The sequence below is a fragment of the Hyla sarda genome, chromosome 3, assembly GCF_029499605.1.
Source record: "Hyla sarda isolate aHylSar1 chromosome 3, aHylSar1.hap1, whole genome shotgun sequence".
Classification (NCBI taxonomy): Eukaryota; Metazoa; Chordata; class Amphibia; order Anura; family Hylidae; genus Hyla; species Hyla sarda.
The window spans coordinates 426,550,783-426,565,504 of record NC_079191.1 but is presented as its reverse complement, the minus strand read 5'-3'; positions in this window follow the sequence as shown (position 1 = coordinate 426,565,504).

The following is a 14,722-nucleotide window of genomic DNA, read 5'->3' as shown; positions in this document are numbered from 1 at the left end:
TGACGGGGGCGCTGAAGGAGTGTGGAGGATGACAGGGGTGCTGTAGGAGTGTGGAGGATGACGGGGGCGCTGTAGGAGTGTGGAGGATGACAGGGGGGCACTGTAGGAGTGTGGAGGATGACGGGGGGGCACTGTAGGAGTGTGGAGGATGACGGGGGCGCTGTAGGTGTGTGGAGGATGACGGGGCACTGTAGGAGTGTGGAGGATGACAGAGGCACTGTAAAAGTGTGGAGGATGACAGGGGGGCGCTGTAGGTGTGTGGAGGATGACAGGGGCACTGTAAAAGTGTGGAGGATGACAGGGGGCACTGTAGGAGTGTGGAGGATGACAGGGGGGGCACTGTAGGAGTGTGGAGGATGAGGGAGACGCTGTAGGAGTGTGGAGGATGACAGGGGGCGCTGTAGGAGTGTGGAGGATGAGGGAGACGCTGTAGGAGTGTGGAGGATGACGGGCGATGTAGGAGTGTGGAGGATGACGGGGGTGCTGTAGAAGTGTGGAGGATGACAGGGGGGGCGCTGTAGGAGTGTGGAGGATGAGGGAGACGCTGTAGGAGTGTGGAGGATGACAGGGGCGATGTAGGAGTGTGGAGGATGACAGGGGCGATGTAGGAGTGTGGAGGATGACAGGGGCGATGTAGGAGTGTGGAGGATGACGGGGGTGCTGTAGAAGTGTGGAGGATGACAGAGGAGCTCGGAGAGAGAGGGTGTGGCGGTGTCAGAAAAGTGAACAGGGGGTCTGGGGACAGAGAAGTGTGAAGAAGAGGGTTCTAAAGGAAGACTTAGCGGTCTGGCCAGGCATAGGGGTCTGGAGGAGGACTTAGAAGTCTGAAGAAGCAGAACTTAAAGGTCTGGGGAGGCTTAGTGCTTGTCCACACTACAGAGATTCCACCGGTGAAATTACGCTTCAGAATCTAGGCAGCGGAATTCTGCCAGTGGAATGGACGTATACCTAAAGAATAAACATGGGCATTCTAAGAGGTGGTGAACATCCAAGTGGTCCTATTCGGTGGCACCTGCTGCAAGGGGACATTCCCCCGGCTGAATGTTTGCAGTTTGGACGAGCCCTTAGGGGTCTGGGGGAGGACAGTACAGGGGTGGGATTCTGCCAAACAGACAAAACAGTGTCTGGCTGGGTTGTGTTCAGGGGGCGCAGTGTATGGTAGTATTATATTCAGGGGGTACAGTATTTGGCAGTATTATAATGATTATTGTCGTCATGCAGAGGATGAGGATCTGCTGACATAGTGAGGAACCTATAATGTCCGGGTGTAAGACTCTACAGAGAAGATGGAGCTGGAAGAAGTTCTGGCGTCTGGACCACACAAAGAAGAAAAGGAAAGACAACAGAGAAGACGGTCATTATATCATTATGTATTCTCCTGACTGTCCCATCAGCTGGAGTCACTTGTAAGTTCTGTAGTGATGATGGGAGAAACTGTGCCCCAATCTGTAGCTCTCCAGCTGTTACAAAACTACAACTCCCATCATTCCTGAGGCTCTCCAGGCATGTTGGAAGTTGTAGCTTTACAGAGTCACTTAAACCAATGGTATTTTAGACTAGGCAGCCCATTTTATTTTGGTAAGGGGCCGACTATTGAGACCCCCTACACCCAAAAATGGTCTGAATAGACTAATATGCCCGGACCTATTTTTGGTCCCAGTCCGGCCCTGCTGACGGGGGACGTCATGCAAGTGACATTCCTCCGCAGAACCGAGCAGGAGGGGGGCCCCAAAAAAATTGCTTGCTCAGAGTCCAAAATTAAAGACGGCCCTGGGAACGCCTGCATCATTGTGAGGATTGTCGCCAGTGAGGCTATCTCCCTATCACCGGACCTGGGGATCCTGGGCGGAGATCCACACAGAGTCAGAACCCCTCCATCTACCCCCAGTCCAGAGCCAGCGCCCCAGATCCAGCAGCCCCCAGCACATCCCCGGTCACCACCATTACCTAAGTGGTTATTTGGCGATGAGCCAGCACTAGTCCAGTTCATGAGGGACCATCTCCTACCCCTGCCAGGGAAGTCCCATCCTCCCGTCCCAGCAGCCCAGGCCGAAAAGGCCAAACATGAGGCCAAAGTGGCGGCCATAATGGAAGAGTTAAGGGCGCAGAGGAGAAGAGTGTATGGCCCTAAAGTTATGCCGTATGAAGTACGTCAAGTCCAGCAACAGGACACCAAGAGCCTTGAGGCCTTATATATCAGGAGGCTAGAACAACACCGAGAGGGGGAGCCACCCCTAGAATGGTGAGGAGCTACAGTCGTCAAATTTGACAGAGTAAGGGGGTATGGTACATTAATGGACTGCCACCATGGTGGAACTACTTTGGTCAACAGAAGAGCAGTGAAGAGAGACTACCTCCCTCCACCTCTACACTCCCTAGAGAGCGGGGAGATTGTAGAGTATACCCCGGTACAGAGCCTGCGAGGGGGATGGGCAGCAGCCGTCACCAGACCCAAGAATCCCACACAAATCCCCTTCGCCTACTTCCCCTCTGAAGATTGGGACTCCTGCCACCAAGCGTCAAGGGGAAAGTTGTACAAGAAGAATGGTATCCTGAGTCACCTGTTATGGACCCCAAGTTTCTGCCTCAAGGGTCGTCTGCAGATGTGCCCAGGCTTACTCCTGCTGTTGCGGAGGTTTGGCCTACTCAGCGGGCATCAACCAGAGTGACTCAGCCTACTCCTACTGAGGAGGTGGTTTGGCCGTCCCAATAGGCACCTACACCTGACCACCCAGTGGTGAAAGCTGCTGCTGTACAAGTGGTGGTCACCGTGAGCCTGACCATCACTGAATCCAGTTTGTCCCATGTGTCATGGGGTACCCATGTAAGCCCTATGGAGGGGGCACAGTCTCGTGGTCCTAGGTACATGTCCCAGCCTAGAAAACAAGGTGACCGTCGAGGTTGAGATGGAAAGTTGCCCGGCCACAGTGCTTGAACCTTGCAAGATGTTTGTTACTATTTGAGTCGAAGGGACTAACTGTGTTTTATGAGGAAGCATTATTGTTGTTACAGGTTATGCCTGATGAACTTGCCAAGAAGTTGATTTGTAACAATATGCGTAAGTATACGTGCCCGGCTTTTAGCCGTGACCATTTACTGAGAACTCAAAATGTCACGTATGGGCAGGAAAGGAGTGCACTCTATTCTCGCCTGCTCCACTATCCCTGCCTACTTACGTGCCTGCCCTAAATGACAGGTCCGAAACCACAAAGACAGTCCCTTCCTGAATACATAAGGGGCGTAATGTCAAAACAATAAAATACAATGAAACTGACTAGGTCCAGGATCAGTGGGAATACAGGCAGATTAACAAAATAAATAAACACATACAATAGTCCAGAGTCAACTAACCGCGTCAAAGCCAGGAGAAGTCAAAAGTACCAAATCGCTAATGTCAGAGAGAAAAGTCAGAGAGCAGAGCCAAAGGGTCAAATGCCAGATATAACAGATACAGTATAAAGCAGCTAGGAGACAAACAAGCAAGTAAAGCCTGGGAGTAGACTGCCAGCTTATAGGACCAGACCAGGTGTCCAATCAAGGTCAGCTGACCAGTCTCAGCAAAGCCACAAGACCAAACAAAAGCTCTCAGTGCAAGTTAACCCTTAAGTTCCTTACACAAAATGTACCAGAACTGTAGAGCAGTTCTCTCAATATATATATATATATATATATTCAGAGTAATATATTTTGTCTATATTTTAGCACATGTGAATGCACGTTACTGTACTATGCTGTTTATGGAGTGTTGTAATAAAATGTATATAACATGTATATACGGAATCGTCTATGATGTCTCTTTGTGTCTATGGCGATTTATATAGGAGGTATCCTGACCAGGTCAGGAGAAACGTAACTGCCTCACCGCCAGTACAAAGGGTAAGTCACAGTCCATTGTATAAAGTTGTACCACATAGTCAAAGTATAACTAATGTAGTCTAGCCATATGTAATTTCTAGATTAGGACTGTAGCAAAACGTATACTCCCAGTCCACCATCATCAAATGTATATATGTCTACCATTTCTTCCTCTCCACGTGTGCAGGGTACTCTACTGGCCAGAGGGTTCCCCTGAGGTATAAGTCAGACTCGAATAGTGACAGAGTACAGTATGGAAAGGTAACTTCACTGTATAGTATAAAATTACCTATCGAGTTCTGGGGAGAAGTGGTTAGTGCCGAGGGGCCCCAGCAGCTAAGGCATTGGGTAGAGAGCCTCAGGGAGCCCAATCCGCACAAATGTGTTCAAGTGTCATAATTGTGTTGAAGTTGCAGTTACAAGGATAATGAATGCCACAAAGAGCATGTATAGACATTTTTCCTCAAGTGCCACATGGACTCGTTTTTGGTTTGTTTCCCACAATCAGACCTGCGAAGGACATTACACCAATATGCCCCAGGAACTGTTCTCACTGGGTCCCAGGGGCCACTGTTAGTCCTTCAGGACTGGGCGCCGAGGACAGTTGTGTTTAAGAGGGGGAGATTGTGGTGGCCCAGTACGGGAGGTGTTAACCAGTACCCTTGCCACCCTGTCAGGCAGCTTCCTGCAGTGTACCCAGCCCCCCCCCCTGCATTTGTTTATTGTAATTGTATATAATCCCTATGTTATATGTGTAAGAGTGTTATATCTTTAAGACTGTTTACCATGTGATTTGTCATATAATTGTTACCCAGGAGGTATCAGTGACCAGGTGACTTAAGGGTGACCAATGGGATCCCACTAGAGTCTCCCCCATAAAAGCCCTGGGAGGAGTCTCTGCTTTTCTCTCTCTTAGTCTTTGCTGAGGTCCAGTCAAGTCGAGCCTAAGTGTCCAGAGTCATAGGAGGCCTCAAGCCCAGTCTGCAGCCACAAGCTACAAACCTGCAAGTAACCACAGTCACAGTCTTGTCAGTCAAGTCACAGTCATCTGTCTAGTCAACGTGCCCTGCACTAAATTGTCCACCTCTACTACAAGTCCCAGCAATCCCTTAAGGTCTCTGAAGTCACTGTTCACCTCCGTGGGCCCTGGCTGAACTGTATAGACTTTTCCACCTGTCTAACCTCAGCAAGGCTACCATTATCCGTAACTTGGCGTCAAAGTCAATATTGCCCTCCATGCCTAGCCCAGGATCCAGCGGTATACCTTCGGGTGGTATTGAGTATAAACCCCTGGCGTCACGAATACAAGGGGATAATGCCATCTGCCCCAGGGTAATTCCATCTGCCCTGCATCTCATACCCCATACCACATATATATTTATATATATATATATATATATATAACAATGAGAAGAACAGCACACCTGTTGTAGACTTTCAGCATGTGGTGCACGCAGTTTCCGGAGCACAGGTCAGTGGCCCACCCCTTTGTAGAGCAAAAAGAATCTCTCCGTAGCACACAGGAAAAATTATGTGTTTTATTCCATATCAAAAAAAGTGTTTCTCACAGCAATCAAAAGCTTTTTGCTATACAGTGATCCCTCAACTTACAATGGCCTCAACATACAATAGTTTCAACATACAATGGTCTTTTCTGGAACATTGTAACTTGAAACCAGACTCAACATACAATGCTACGGAATCTGTGAAACGTGTCAATGGCTGGGGGAACCGACCAATCAGAATGGATATTTCACTGGTAAAACTCCTGTATTCCTAAAGTGTATGCACTGACTGGTGTCTGGTAGCGCCCCCTACAGTACAGGGAGGTATTACATGTTCTGTACTATTCTTTACCTGTATTACTGAAGTGCATGCACTGACTGGTGCCTGGTAGCACCCCCTACAGTACAGGGAGGTATTACATGTTCTGTACTCTTTACCTGTATTACTGAAGTGCATGCACTGACTGGTGTCTGGTAGCGCCCCCTACAGTACAGGGAGGTATTACATGTTCTGTACTCTTTACCTGTATTACTGAAGTGTATGCACTGACTGGTGTCTGGTAGCGCCCCCTACAGTACAAGGAGGTATTACATGTTCTGTACTCTTTACCTGTATTACTGAAGTGTATGCACTGACTGGTGTCTGGTAGCGCCCCCTACAGTACAGGGAGGTATTACATGTTCTGTACTATTCTTTACCTGTATTACTGAAGTGCATACACTGACTGGTGTCTGGTAGCGCCCCCTACAGTACAGGGAGGTATTAAATGTTCTGTACTATTCTTTACCTGTATTACTGAAGTGCATACACTGACTGGTGTCTGGTAGCACCCCCTACAGTACAGGGAGGTAATACATGTTCTGTACTCCCTGTAGAGGGTGCCTCCAGCTGTTGCAAAACTACAACTCCCAGCATGCCCGGACAGCCTTTGGCTGTCCGGGCATGCTGGGAGTTGTAGTTTTGCAACATCTGGAGGCACCCTGGTTGGGAAACACTGAAATAGACAGTGATTACAGCTCCCAGCAGATCTTCATTACTTTTATATATAAGGATTTGCTTTATCTATATTAGTTATCTACTTATTTATCTTTAATCCTCACTTTTTCCTATTTTTGGATGACATTTTGGTGGCTTCAGAACCAATTAAAGGTTTCCATAGAGTTAGGGTCTCAACATACAATGGTTTCAACATACAATGGTTGTCCTGGAACCAATTAATATTGTAACTTGAGGGACCACTGTATGTGTATATCTATATATATTTAACCTGTACGATTCTCCATCTTTATGGACTCTCCGATGTCTCCTTGGCAGGGCCGTCCCTTCGATCATTTGTAATGGTTTTGAATGTACCGGATCTGATGCACTATGTACTATTTGTTCCTCACAGACCCGAATCCCTTCTTCCTGCTTCTGATGTTATGTTGATCGTATATTATGGCACTTGAGTGTTTTACTGCAAATTTTCACGGCTATTTTTACCTTGTTACACAAAAAGCCCACGGTTATTACTGGTCCGTAGCGATCTGCCGGTGACCTTTATCATGACCTGTAGGCGATGAAGCCATCTTAAAGTGATGATATATTAAAGCTGAGGGGTTTATCGGGAAATCTATTTAATATAGCATGTCCGTATTATGGGGCGTAAGTGACCGAAATAAAGAGCCAATCACTTGATGTAATGGCTGATATATAAACGTGTGTATAAACAACGAGCAGCATTACTATAGAGTCCAATAAAGCTTAGTATTTCATAAAATGCTCCAAAATGCTGAGCGGGAACATCACCTTACTTCAGTGCTTCTCAAATAGTGGGGCGCGAGGCTCCGTAAAGGGGGGCCCGACTCACTCGCAAGAGGCGTCCCACATGGCGTTGGTTGCCTAGCAACTCTACGGCTGGATCTTACTTACGGCCCAGGGTTGTCAGTGTGGCTGCCTGGGAGAGGCACAGTGAACTCCGGCGTGGCGCACTGCTGTGTTCAGACGTGAGGTCATGTCACCGGGGGGGTGACGCAACCTCACGTCTAAGCGCAGCAGCCCACCATGTCGGAGTTCACTGTGCCACCGAGCAGTGCGCCCGCCGCCCTGCTCTCTCTCGTACAGGCCCTGCTTGTCCTCAGGTACAGAGCCCTGCTTGTCCTCCATGAAAAGAGCCCTGCTTGTCCTCCATGTAAAGAGCCCTGCTTGTTGTCAGTGTACAGAGCCCTGCTTGTTGTCAGTGTACAGAGCCCCGCTTGTTGTCAGTGTACAGAGCTCTGCTTGTTGTCAGTGTACAGAGCCCCGCTTGTTGTCAGTGTACAGAGCTCTGCTTGTTGTCAGTGTACAGAGCCCCGCTTGTTGTCAGTGTACAGAGCCCTGGTTGTTGTCAGTGTACAGAGCCCCGCTTGTTGTCAGTGTACAGAGCCCCGCTTGTTGTCAGTGTACAGAGCTCTGCTTGTTGTCAGTGTACAGAGCCCCGCTTGTTGTCAGTGTACAGAGCTCTGCTTGTATACTATTTGATACTATTTACAGTTTACTGTACTATTTACAGGGCATGACAGAAAATAATTGAGAAGCACTGCCTTACTTGTATGCCAAAACTTTAGAGCATTGTGAGGTGCGTTTAGGCCAAACCCACTTTCTGGTAAGCCACACCCACCAGATAAGATCCCCTAGATAAATGCAGGCCCCAGACCAGAGCACCTAAATAAATGGAGGCCCCAGACCAGAGCTATTAAATAAATGGAGGCCCCAGACCAGAGCTATTAAATAAATGGAGGCCCCAGACCAGAGCACCTAAATAAATGCAGGCCCCAGACCAGAGCACCTAAATAAATGGAGGCCCCAGACCAGAGCTATTAAATAAATGGAGGCCCCAGACCAGAGCTATTAAATAAATGGAGGCCCCAGACCAGAGCACCTAAATAAATGGAGGCCCCAGGCCAGAGCACCGAAATAAATGGAGGCCCCGGACCAGAGCTATTAAATAAATGGAGGCCCCAGACCAGAGCTATTTAATAAATGGAGGCTCCAGACTAGAGCTACTAAATAAATGGAGGCCCCAGACTAGAGCTACTAAATAAATGATGGCCCCAGACCAGCGCTATTAAATAAATGGAGGCCCCAGACCTACTAAATAAATGTAGATTTCAGACAAGACCTACTAAATAAATGGAGACCCCAGACCAGAGCACCTAAATAAATGGAGGTCCCAGACTAGAGCTACTAAATAAATGGAGGCCCCAGACCCGAGCACCTAAATAAATGGAGGCCCCAGACCCGAGCACCTAAATAAATGGAGGCCCCAGACCCGAGCACCTAAATAAATGGAGGCCCCCAGACCAGAGCTATTAAATAAATGGAGGCCCCAGACCAGAGCTATTAAATAAATGGAGGCCCCAGACCAGAGCTATTAAATAAATGGAGGCCCCAGACCAGAGCTATTAAATAAATAGAGGCTCCAGACCAGAGCTATTAAATAAATGGAGGCCCCAGACCAGACCTACTAAATAAATGTAGATTTCAGACAAGACCTACTAAATAAATGGAGGCCCCAGACCAGAGCACCTAAATAAATGGAGGTCCCAGACTAGAGCTACTAAATAAATGGAGGCCCCAGACCAGAGCACCCAAATAAATGGAGGCCCCAGACCAGAGCTATTAAATAAATGGAGGCCCCAGACCAGAGCACCTAAATAAATGGAGGCCCCAGACCAGAGCTATTAAATAAATGGAGGCCCCAGACCAGAGCTATTAAATAAATGGAGGCCCCAGACCAGAGCACCTAAATAAATGGTGGCCCCAGACCAGAGCTATTAAATAAATGGAGGCCCCAGACCAGAGCTACTAAATAAATGGAGGCCCCAGACCAGACACACTACATAAATGGAGACCACAGAAATGACCTACTACAGTAAATTAATGGAGACCTCAAACCAGAATCAGTAAGTAAATTAAGACCACAGACCAGACCCACTAAATATAAAGAGACCTCAATAAGAAAGTGAAGACCTCAGATCAGAGCCATTAAATGAATAAAGTCTCAGTACCCTAGTACTTGGTAGTTTAGCTATTCAGGAGCCATAATATACATAGAGTAAATCCAATCCAATAGATAGCGGGTGTCAGATTTGGGGGAACGGCCCGGCCCCGTCAGCCTACCTTCATCTGTCCCCCGCTGCCAGTCAATACATTTTGCATATGGCTGAGGGGAGATAAACATCAGATATTTGATCTCTCTTCTACGTTCCGTCCCTAATCCGGTTATTAGTCCTTTCGTTGTTTTCCTGAACTGGTTTTCATTTATTTGTTGATGGGCGAGAGAACAAAGAGAAGGCTCTTTCCAAGTTTTCTGATGACTTCTTCCAGCAGATTTGATCCCACCCTTACACTGCAGCCATGTGCCAGCGGACCACTGACGATGGCTTGGTTTCTTGGTTTCCCACAATAAACTTATTCACATATGAAGCAGATATCACTAGTAGAGAACAATGGGAGCAGATTGTTCCAATATGGCGGCCAAGATGAAGAACCAGCTGGAGGGCATTAATAGGAAAGTTATGCTGCCCCCTACCCCATACGTTTTATGTCTTATACAATGACTTCTGTATTCTAAGGTTCATGGGAATGTATAGGAATATTACTGATTTTACTCCATGCACTTTTTGGTCCAGATCATGCACACATTCATTTTATTCCAGCCGAGCTGAATCCCTGTGGTTCGCTACTGTGACTGGGTCATGTGATCATCAGTCTGACTCTCACAAAGTTACAGTGCCTAATATGTGTCAGAAGATGTCAGATGGGTCAGCTGATTTCCTGTAAACTACAGGATGACATCATCACCTACCAGATAGCAGCTTACAGACCCCTCCCCACCCAAATCTGTATGCTGCTGCTGCTATCTCTATGGGATAAGGATATGTGGTAGTTATACACCTCCCCTCCAGCTCTATCTGTATACTGCTGCTGCTATCTCTATGGGATCAGGATTTATAGTAGTTATACCCCTCCCCTCCAGCTCTATCTGTATACTGCTGCTGCTATCTCTATGGGATCAGGACATATAGCAGTTATACAAATGTACAACAACACAAAATAAGTAGATGTCACTGTCCTAGAAAATCTGAGTATCACTGAACCAAACAATTAACACTAAGAGCCGCAGGGAATGCCGTACATGTTTACATCTGGGTGTGCTGACTAAATAAGACCATGGTACAGCTTGACAAAGCGCCTGATGGCGTGAAACATGTAGCTTCAGCCTCGGTCCACATCCCGATCTAACTTGCTTTTATGGACTTCTCATGAAATAAAGTATCCACTTTTTACTTCAACGCAGAGGGTGAGTGCGGCTTTTTCATCATTCCACTTCAATATATATTAGTTATACACCTCCCCTCCAGCTCAATCTGTATACTGCTGCTACTATCTTTATGGGATCAGTATATATAGTACGTATACCCCCCCCCTCCAGTTCAATCTGCATACTGCTGTTGCTATCTTTATGGGATCAGGATGTATACCAAGAATACACCTCCTCTCAAGCTCTATCTGTATACTGCTGCTATCTCTATGGGATCAGGATATATAGCAGTTATACACCTCCTCTCAAGCTCTTTCTGTATACTGCTGCTATCTCTATGGGATCAGGATATATAGCAGTTATGCACTTCCTCTCAAGCTCTATCTGTATACTGCTGCTATCTGTATGGGATAGTATACTATAGTAATAGTAGTAGTTAGACACCTTCCCTAAGGCTGTGTTCACACATTACTTTTTTTTTTTTTTTTTTTACACTTTTGCCTCATGGCAAACCCACTTTGAAGAAGAAATGTGAACTGACCTCAACTGGGTGATCTCCAGCACCAGCCGGCTAATTAGATGACCAGGTGCAGTGATAAGACACTACACCCCCTCTCTGCAAAGCTGTAGGATTCAAGTCATTTTGGTACGAATTTGCAATCAGAAATGTCTGAAAAACCAAATCCTGCCACATCAGCTAAAGCAGGTAAGCAAAGGCATATACAAGAACTTTGACCATGTTATTGTCTAATACAGTGTTCCCAAACCAGGGTGCCTCTAGCTGGGGCCAAACTACAACTCCCAGCATGCCCGGAGAGCCTTTGGCTGTCCGGGCATGCTGGGAGTTGAAGTTTGGCCACAGCTGGAGGCACCCTGGTTGGGAAACACTGGTCTAATAATAGTCTGCACTAAGGGATAGAAAAATTACAATGCCCAAATGGTACCCGATAACAATGGGGTACATTTTTTTTTTTTTTTTTTACTTTTTCAAAAAATTGTTGGCCAAAATTTGTCCCCAAAAATTAATTTGTTGCCTCAGAAGCCCGGTAATACATTTTTTGGGTGTCAATGGGTCTCACCCCGGAGCCGTCATTCACAGGTAAGTGTCGGTCTCTGAAGGATAACATTCTAGGGAAGGAGAAGCTACCGGTATCCAGGCTCCTTACTCCGCTTCGTACGAGGTCCCTGGTGCCTGGGAAGGAAAGTATGGTCCCTCCTACCTCCAGTTATTCTTTATAATTATTAGAACCAGATGACACCGAGGCTATAGATTTCACAGAAGGAATGCTGCGGGAAGGTCACAAAGGATAGGGCTGCTTTTTTTTTACACACTCCGATTTGGTACAATTTTTTATGGAATTTTTGAAGACAAAGCTAGAAGCGAAAAAAAAGTGTGAAATAGAATCTGTCTTGTGTAGTTTCCCTCAATCTATGATCTACTACTCACCATGACTTCAAAACACCCTAAAGAGCAAATGTGTTTCATTATAGAGAGTGTAATGTGTTCTTTTTGCACTAGCTCTTGAATGGCTTCTTTTTTGTCTGTGTATTTTGACCTTTAGCTGAGTGACCCGACTATTCTTCTGTTTTCTGTATTTGTACTGCGAGCTCTCTGTCATGATTCGGCAGGCTGGAGGTGGATCCTCTGTGCCAGAGAGGGATTGTCGTGGACCGTACCGGTGGACCGGTTCTAAGTTGCTACTGGTTTTCACCAGAGCCCGCCGCAAAGCGGGATGGTCTTGCTGCGGCGGTAGCAACCAGGTCGTATCCACCGGCAACGGCTCAACCTCTCTGACTGCTGAGATAGGCGCGGTGCAAGGGATTAGGCAGAGGCAAGGTCGGACGTAGCAGAAGGTCAGGGCAGGCAGCAAGGGTCGTAGTCAGGGGCAACGGCAGGAGGTCTGGAACACTGGCTTGGGACATACAAGGAAACGCTTTCACTGGCACAATGGCAACAAGATCCGGCAAGGAAGGGAAGGGGAAGTGAGGTAATATAGGGAAGTGCACAGGTGAACACACTAATTAGAACCAGGCGCCAATCAGTGGCGCACTGGCCCTTTAAATCGCCGAGAGCCGGCGCGCGCGCCCTAGGGAGCGGGGCCGCGCGCGCCGGGACTGTACAGACGGGGAACGAGTCTGGTAAGCGGGCTGGGATGCGAACCGCGAGCGGGCGCATCCCGCATCGCGGATCGCATCCCGGCTAGGGACATTATCGCAGCGCACCCGGTCAGCAGGTCTGACCGGGGCGCTGCGAACAGGAAAACGCTGTGAGCGCTCCGGGAAGGAGCGGGGACCCGGAGCACTCGGCGTAACACTCTCTAGGTTTGGATCCGGTCCGTCTGTTTACGCTTGTACTGTTTGTCTGTTTATCGACTGTTATCCCCCTGTTTATGCATGTTAACCCATTATGTCCATTGGGTGCTATTCCCTTATCTTTTGTATCTAGTTCTATGCCTGTTAACCCATTATGTCCATTTGGTTCTATGCCTGTTAACCCATTATGTCTTCTGTATGGTGTATGTTTATTGTATAAAAATTTACTACGCTTTGCATTGTAGGAGAGTAGGGTCCGGTAGAGTTGGGGAAATCCAATTAAGGAGGTGATCACCCTAAAAGGCAGGGACAACAGGCCATATGTGGGACTGGTGAGGTCAGAATCATATTGTCCAGTAAACTGTGTAAAACAAGAGCTTGGATGTGAATAATTTTTTTTGCCGTTTCTTTGTAATTGGTTTTATCCTGCAAGCATGGCTCCTAAACCGGGAAAGTCAACCAGCAGTGTTGAGCGTGAATATTCGAAGTGTTAATTATTACCGTGACTATCGGCACTTCGTGATTTTGCGAATATTTATAGTGATTATATATTTATATATATATATATATATATATTCGTAATGAAATATATATTTTTAATGCAAATATTTATGATAATTTATGTGAATATTTATGTGAATATCGGCACTTCCAGACTGGACACTGATCCCCCCCTTCTTTTAGGTGGAAGATATAATTGCGCATGCGTATTATGCGAATTTAATTACGAATTTTCACATTTAAAAAGAAAGAGAACGAATAAGCGAATTTCGCAAACATTGGAAGAATAATCGTCCATATATTCACGAAATATCGTGAATTCGAATATGGCCCCTGCCGCTCATCACTATCAATTAGTCCATCCAAGAATAAAGTAACGTAAAGTAAGTAAGGTAACAGTAAAGTTGGATACATTTTTAAGTTCCTCAACGAAAAGGAATAGAAACAGGGCAGGGGCCTTTCCCAATACAGAACCTGTGCAGTGGAAGAACTCCGGTCTAGCGTCTAGCATACCACCTCCATGGTTGGCTGATGTTATGGAGGCCTTGGATAAATGTACAGTGACCCCTCGACCTACGATGGCCCGGACATACGATAATTTCAACATGCGATGGCCTCTCAGAGGCAGCATCAACATACAATGCTTTTGTATGTCGGGGCCATCGCATAAACGGCTATCCGGCAGCGCAGACTGCTTCTGCTGCCACCGGATAGCCGCTTACGGTGCCCCGTGTGCTCCAGTGATGTCTCTTACCTGTCCTCGGGGCTCCGGCGCGTCCTCTTCGGGATCCCCTGCATCGTCGGCGCACTCCATTGTCGTCATCACGTCGCTGCGCACAACGTCCTGTCATCCAATAGGAGCGGCGTGAGCAGTAATGTGATGGCGGCGACGGAGAGCGAGGATCCCGGGGAAGCAGAGGCCTTACCGGAGCGTCAGGGACACCTCGGGGACGCGGCGACAGCGATGGAAGGCGACATCCAGGGCAGCGGTGACGGTCCGGAGCGGCGGGGACAGGTGAGTACAACTTCCTCTAACAGTGGTCTACAACCTGCGGACCTCCAGATGTTGCAAAACTACAACACCCAGCATGCCCGGACAGCCAACGGCTGTCCGGGCATGCTGGGTGTTGTAGTTTTGCAACCTCAGGAGGTCCGCAGGTTGTAGACCACTGTCCTATACTTTACATTGCACGGATCCCTCAACATGCGATGGTTTCAACAAGCGATGGTCCGTTTGGAATGGATTACCATCGTATGTTGAGG